This window comes from Bombyx mori, chromosome 5 (genome assembly GCF_030269925.1).
Source record: "Bombyx mori chromosome 5, ASM3026992v2".
Classification (NCBI taxonomy): domain Eukaryota; kingdom Metazoa; phylum Arthropoda; class Insecta; order Lepidoptera; family Bombycidae; genus Bombyx; species Bombyx mori.
The window spans coordinates 13,931,451-13,937,982 of NC_085111.1; positions in this window are offsets into that span (position 1 = coordinate 13,931,451).

A 6,532-nucleotide genomic window follows, 5' to 3' on the forward strand; every position below is an offset into this window, starting at 1 on the left:
TAGTGTGCCAGTATTACAAATAACTTAAGAACTCCTCCTAGACACAACCCGCTGAGTTTTTCGCCGGATTTTCTCAGTGGGCCGCGATTCCGATCCGATAGTAGATTCAGCGAAGCACTGCTCTTGCTAGGGCTAGTGTTAGCAATTCTCTTAGGCTGAGCCCGTGAGCTCCTCTACCGGTTCGCGCAAAGTTGGAATAGGCTCTTAGGCTACCAACGATTAGGTAGGGAAACAAAATTAACTAAAAACTATATTAACCATCGCCCTGCCTAATTCTGGCGTGAAGCAGTGATGCGTTGTAACTATATTGAGACCTTAGAACTTATATCTCAAGGTGGGTGGCGCATTTACGTTGTAGATGTCTATGGGCTCCAGTAATCACTCAACACCAGGTGGGCTGTGAGCTCGTCCACCCATCTAAGCAATAAAAAAAATAAAAATTTAGTAAATAAATATTTTAAAGTAAAGTGAATCAAGTCAAATCCATCCCTGGCAGCAAGCAGCATATAGAACATGCAAGTTGAACCTACCTAAGGTTGATCCATTCAGCCTTTCTGCTAATCCACTCAAGACATTGGTGCATTCCTCTACTCTACACATAATGGATGTCACCTTTTTGGGCATAATCGCGAAATACTCATAAGTGTGTGCATCGGCAACCATACACTACAATAAGGTAGAAGTCGCAACAACGCCCTGAAGGTATTATTGTATTGTGTAATATATTTATTGTATATCCCTAACATCACTACATAGTATAAAACAAAGTCGCTTTCTCTGTCCCTATATCCCTATGTATGCTTAAATCTTTAAAACTTCGCAACGGATTTTGATGCGGTTTTTTTTAATAGATAGTGATTGAAGAGAAATGCTTATATGTATAATAACATCCATTAAATAGCGGAGAAATCAATAATAAATTACAGTTTCCGAAGCGAAGCGAGGGCGGGTCGCTAGTAATATCATATACCGTCAAGATGGCCCTCAACTGTACCCAACACAAAGAATCTACTTGAAACTTCAAAAGGGACAACAAGTACCAGACATAACTTTCCTTTTTGTGTAAAGGCCACTTGAAGCTTCTTTTCCCGTCGGAGTCCGTTAGCCAACGTTTGTGTTTTATCAAAGACAAAACTTTGTGAATTTGACTTAAGCTTCCGGGTCGTGACCGTATAGGTTTCATTTATACGCTGAACTTAAAAACTACTGGAACTTTAAATAACCATTTTAATATAGAATAAGTCTGAGACTAAAATATATGATTAATTACGAAATGTGATTTAGATATATTTCATTCAGATTTGAGACTCCGGTCCGGAGACATGACGTTCAAGCATCAGCCGTTAATTACAACAGCTTCCCTACCAAACTAACCGAAACGTAACACTATTTCGTGGAAGCAACGGGTAAATGGTACCAATAATATTATGCAGTAACTAATTTAGAAGTAAACTTATTATTCATAGAAAACGCAGCTGTGTGACGTTAGAATTATTCCCAGTCCTTAGTTTCCTTATTCATTACTCGATATTTGAGGAATTAGCTGTGAAGTGTTTAGATCTTCAGGCGCCACGTTGAAAATGGGTGTACCTCAGGGTTCCATTTTGGGTCCTTTTTTATTTCTAATATATATAAACGATTTGCCTAGTTTTATTGAGTCCCGACACGAGGTCGTATTATTCGCAGATGATACATCTTTATTATTTAAAATTAAACGACAATTACAAGTCTATGACGAAGTGAATGATGCGATTTCGTGTGTGGTTCATTGGTTCCGTATCAATAACCTATTATTGAATAGTAAGAAAACGAAATGTATTAAATTTACTTTAAAATGTATTAAATCATCTTTAAATGTGAGACAAGTAGATAGTAATGTAATTGTTTCTGAGGAATCATTGGAGCTTGTTGAGTCAACCGTATTTCTTGGTATAACAGTGGACTCCAAACTGCAGTGGGGACCTCATATTCATAAATTGGCGAGTAAGCTTAGCTCTGCAGCATACGCAGTAAAAAAAATTAGAATGTTAACAAATGCGGACACGGCCCGTTTAGTTTACTTTAGTTACTTCCACAGTGTCATGTCCTATGGCATTTTGCTATGGGCCAATGCGGCCGATGTAGAAATGATATTTATTCTGCAGAAAAGAGCTATACGTGCTATTTATAACATGCACTCAAGGGAATCCCTGAGGGAAAAATTTAAAGAAATTAAAGTTCTCACTATGCCATCCCAGTACATCTTTGAAAATTTGATGTATGTTCGTAAACATATTGAGGAGTTTCCTAAGATGTCGGACATACATAATAGAAATACTAGGAACAAACACAAGCTTGTTGTGCCGATGAGTAGGTTACATAAGATACGAAATTCATTCGGGTGTTTGTCTGTGCGCCTGTACAACAAAATCCCACAAGATGTTCAGAACCTACATATACATAGGTTTAAGAAAACTATTAAAGAACATCTGTGCAATAAAGCTTACTATAAAGTCAATGATTATCTAGAAGATTGCACAAAGTGGGAATGAGTTGCTCGCTCCGGGAATTTCAATATTGTAAAATTGTTATGTTATAATAACTTATTGTAATATGAATATTTAAAAAAAAAAAAAATATATTTAAAATAAAAATAAAAATCTAATATTAAAAAAAAAAAAAAAACATGCCCGCTGAGTTTCTTGCCAATTCTTCTCAGGACGGAGGCTAATTCTTGTGAATTGGCGGTAATTCTTTTGACGTTCAATAAGTATGTACTTTCATTTATGTTGAATAAAACTTTTTGATTTGATTTGATTTGATTTGAAGGCGCCGCCCAACAAGGCCAAGACAGGCGTCTCGAGGGCGGGTTGCCAATGACATAGACGCGTCACACTGGCGCCTACATACCCGTTATTCTACATATTCGTTAATACCGATCAGCGAAAGCAATTTGAATGTCTTTTATAAATTATTGGTTAGATAATATAGGTTCAATAATCTTCAAAATTACTACGTCAGGAATTGATGGAAAATTATATTCCATACCCCCGAAGATAATATGGCAAAATATTTGCTTTTGAGGAGTTAGGTACAAAAATAATAATTTGTCCATTTGCCACTACGAACGGATAATAGAAAAGCTGTAAGATGTATTTTGCAATTTGCCGCTGAGAAATTGAATTAAATAAATTAAAGTAAATACTGGACTTGTGGAGAATGTTCTCGATAATTCTAGGGATGTCGTATCGACTATAAAAACGTGACGTCACGAAGGCAGTTAATAATCGGAACTACTCGAAGCGAAACAGCGAACGGATCACATGAAGCGAAGGGGAAGAAGGTGAGGTGAATTGAGAAATTTAAAGTGTTCGTTAAGTGTTTTAAGTTAAATAGAGTTTTAATTTGCACTTCGGTAGAATTTTTATTTATCCCGAACCCCAGCGCGTAACATTCAAATTCAAAATTTATAATTGTAAAAATTAGTACCTAATTTACCTGTTAGACTATACATAAAAAGCGAATCCTCACTAACAAACGATTAATAGTCAGAAAAACTGTTATCATTAAAATCCTTTGTTAACTATCTAAAACAATGATCGAAAACGTTGTCAACCAAAAGAGCCAAATATAAATAACACACAATTGAAATTTATTCAAAGAGCCATTTTTTTAAATAGCTAGGTATATTTTTATAGCCTTATGTTTCAATAACGTTTACTCGTCTCATACAAGGCAAGATAATGGAGTAATATTCGGGGCCTAATATTTTGCGAAAGAGCCGTAACCGAGGAGTCAAAGGGCCGTGGGTTGCGTATTACCCGGTAAATATTTCTTATTGAATGGACCAAAGTCGTCAATCTCACGTATTTTTTTTACCTCACTTTCTAATTACAACTTCCTACTTGGACAAAGAAGCGCCCCAGCTTGAGAAGTAGACAATATAGTAGTACCAATACTACCAATACAGTTGATGATCAAACATAGTCTCAACGTCATCCCTGAACCTGAATACTTATCATTTTTTTTCTTAGATGGACGGACTATCTTCCCGGCTTTCCTGGAGTTAAATGCTTACCGGAACCCATGGACAGCAACAACGCTAATGCCACTGACCACCTTGACACTTGAGCTCTAAGTATTGCAGTATAGTACAACGTCTGCCCCAGCCATCAAACGGAAAAGCATATTACTGTTTTACGCGGAAGTAGGCAGAGTGGTAGCTCCTACCCATGCAAGCTCACGAGACGCCCAGTAAATACGCAAATTATATTTTTAGCGATAAGAAATGTCACTAACAATCCATTCTAAATTGGTGGTAGGCCCTCTTGTGAGTCTGCACGGGTAGGTACCACCACCATGCCTATTTCTGCCGTGAAGCAGTAATGCGTTTCGGTTTGAAGGGTGGGGTAGCCGTTGTAACTATACTTGAGATCTTAGAACTTATATCTCAAGGTGGGTGGCGCATTTACCTTGTAGATGTCTATTTGCTCCAGTAACTATTGAACACCAGGTGGGCTGTGAGCTCGTCCACCCATCTAAGCAATAAATTATTCATTGCCCATCGTATCGCACTTTGTGTTAAATCGATAAGTATAATTTTCTGATAGTATAGTTTATACGTAGAACCCACGTAATTTGCGCTGTAGTAGTTTTTTTCTGTATTTATTGGTAGACTGTAGTTCACAGCTCATTTAGTATTAAATGTTTATCAAAGATCGTGTATGACAATCCACGTCTACTGGTATTTTTACATATCTTATAGTTTATACATATTATTATGTATGTAATTGAACCATAATCAATCACCTTAGGACTATCTTTAGTTTTTTCATTGTCATTATGAAAAAGTATTTCCAATATTTTATTATTAATGTCCTTAAAACTCATAAACAAAATGAAAAAAAATTAAATTGGTTGACAAACAGAGAAGAGAACGATAGGTACTTAATGTTTGTGCATATTAATATAGCCCGGCCGCGCGTAACTAGAATAACCCCTTAGGATAACCAGGTAGAGAAAAAATATGTATATAAGTATATAAACCTAATCATAACCTAACTACCCGGTATCCGGCGAATACCTATGTTGCCTTCAGGAATTACAGGAAGAGATAGTGCTATTCTAGGTCATCGCGTAACCGAGTTCATATGCGGCATACATATGTATGTATGTGTAAAATCCTGATACCAAATATCAATAATTCTTAATCAGGCATTCCATTGTTATACGAGAATAACATGCGTTTTCAAGTAATCTAATCTGAAAAAATAACACACAATAACAATACACGGATTGCCCATTGTTACTAATGATTAGGGAGCTTGAGTACTCTAACGCGCGGTCCAAATTCGATTACCGATTATAGCCTGTGTCACGATTAAAAATAATTGCCATTCCAAGTTTTTAATTGAGACTTTTCTTGTATCAAATTTATTTGTGTATACAAAAAAATTTTTACGGTTACTTTACATTAATTAAATACAAAATACTTTTTTGAGCTTCTCCTTCTAATATCCAGTATCCTTTTGGTATTTTTGTGTTCCAACTAAAGAACCATTTATTTTAATAAGGGCAGCAGAAGGTGAACTTTTTCAGTGTAACACAATTACTTCTGTAAAATCTACAGTACATTTTTCGGTTTCCTACAGTCTATCTAGTTATGTCAGCGATTTTATTCAAGAATTATACATTGGGATTATAGTTATAGATAGGAAGTTAGAATCTCACTTTATTTTGTACGGTATGTCGTTTTGTACTATTTGGCTTTTGAAACGGAATCCTCTTCACAGTATTTATTTAGCACTATGACATGTCTTTTGAAACGTGGTTTGAAAGGGGTCTTAAGCCGTTGGCCGTGGCTCAGCTATGCCCCTGGCATGGTTGCTGTCCATCACCGTCGGTAACCACTAATCAAAGTGGGGGTTATGCTCATCTGCCTTCTAAGGCTTACTATATTAATGAAATATTGTGTTATATCAACCTCATAAGAGCACTACTAGCATACAAGTGAAGGATGAGAAAAAAATATTTGGAAGTCCGATATCAATAAATAGAATTAAAAGAATATATCGAAATTTCTAAGTGACATAGTTGGTTGGTGAAAAATTTTAAACAAAAAAATATATGAAACTATTCTCAAAACAATTTAATGAAGAAAAAAAAATGAATAAGCTTTCAGTAAAGTAGTCGTTTTTGAGATTATTTTCGGTTACAAGTCGCAAGTACATAAAAGTGAGTACAAGCATAATATTGGAGTAATATAATATATTGTACGAGTATATTTGTAACTGATTTGTATTTTACCTTTTTAAAGAACAGCTCAACTACAGGAACATTCGCTGTGTGTAATCGGACACACGTTTGCCATGTTTTATGACATCGTCTTCTCGCAACGAGACGAGGCAATGAAATCATATAACAACCGTTTTGATATAACAACCCTTTTTCATCGGATATTACGAGCTGCGGCTTTTTAAATAAAGGGTGACTCACTTGAGCATAAAATTGACGCCTCCACGAATTTGGACGTAACGACATTCTGCCTTTGGTT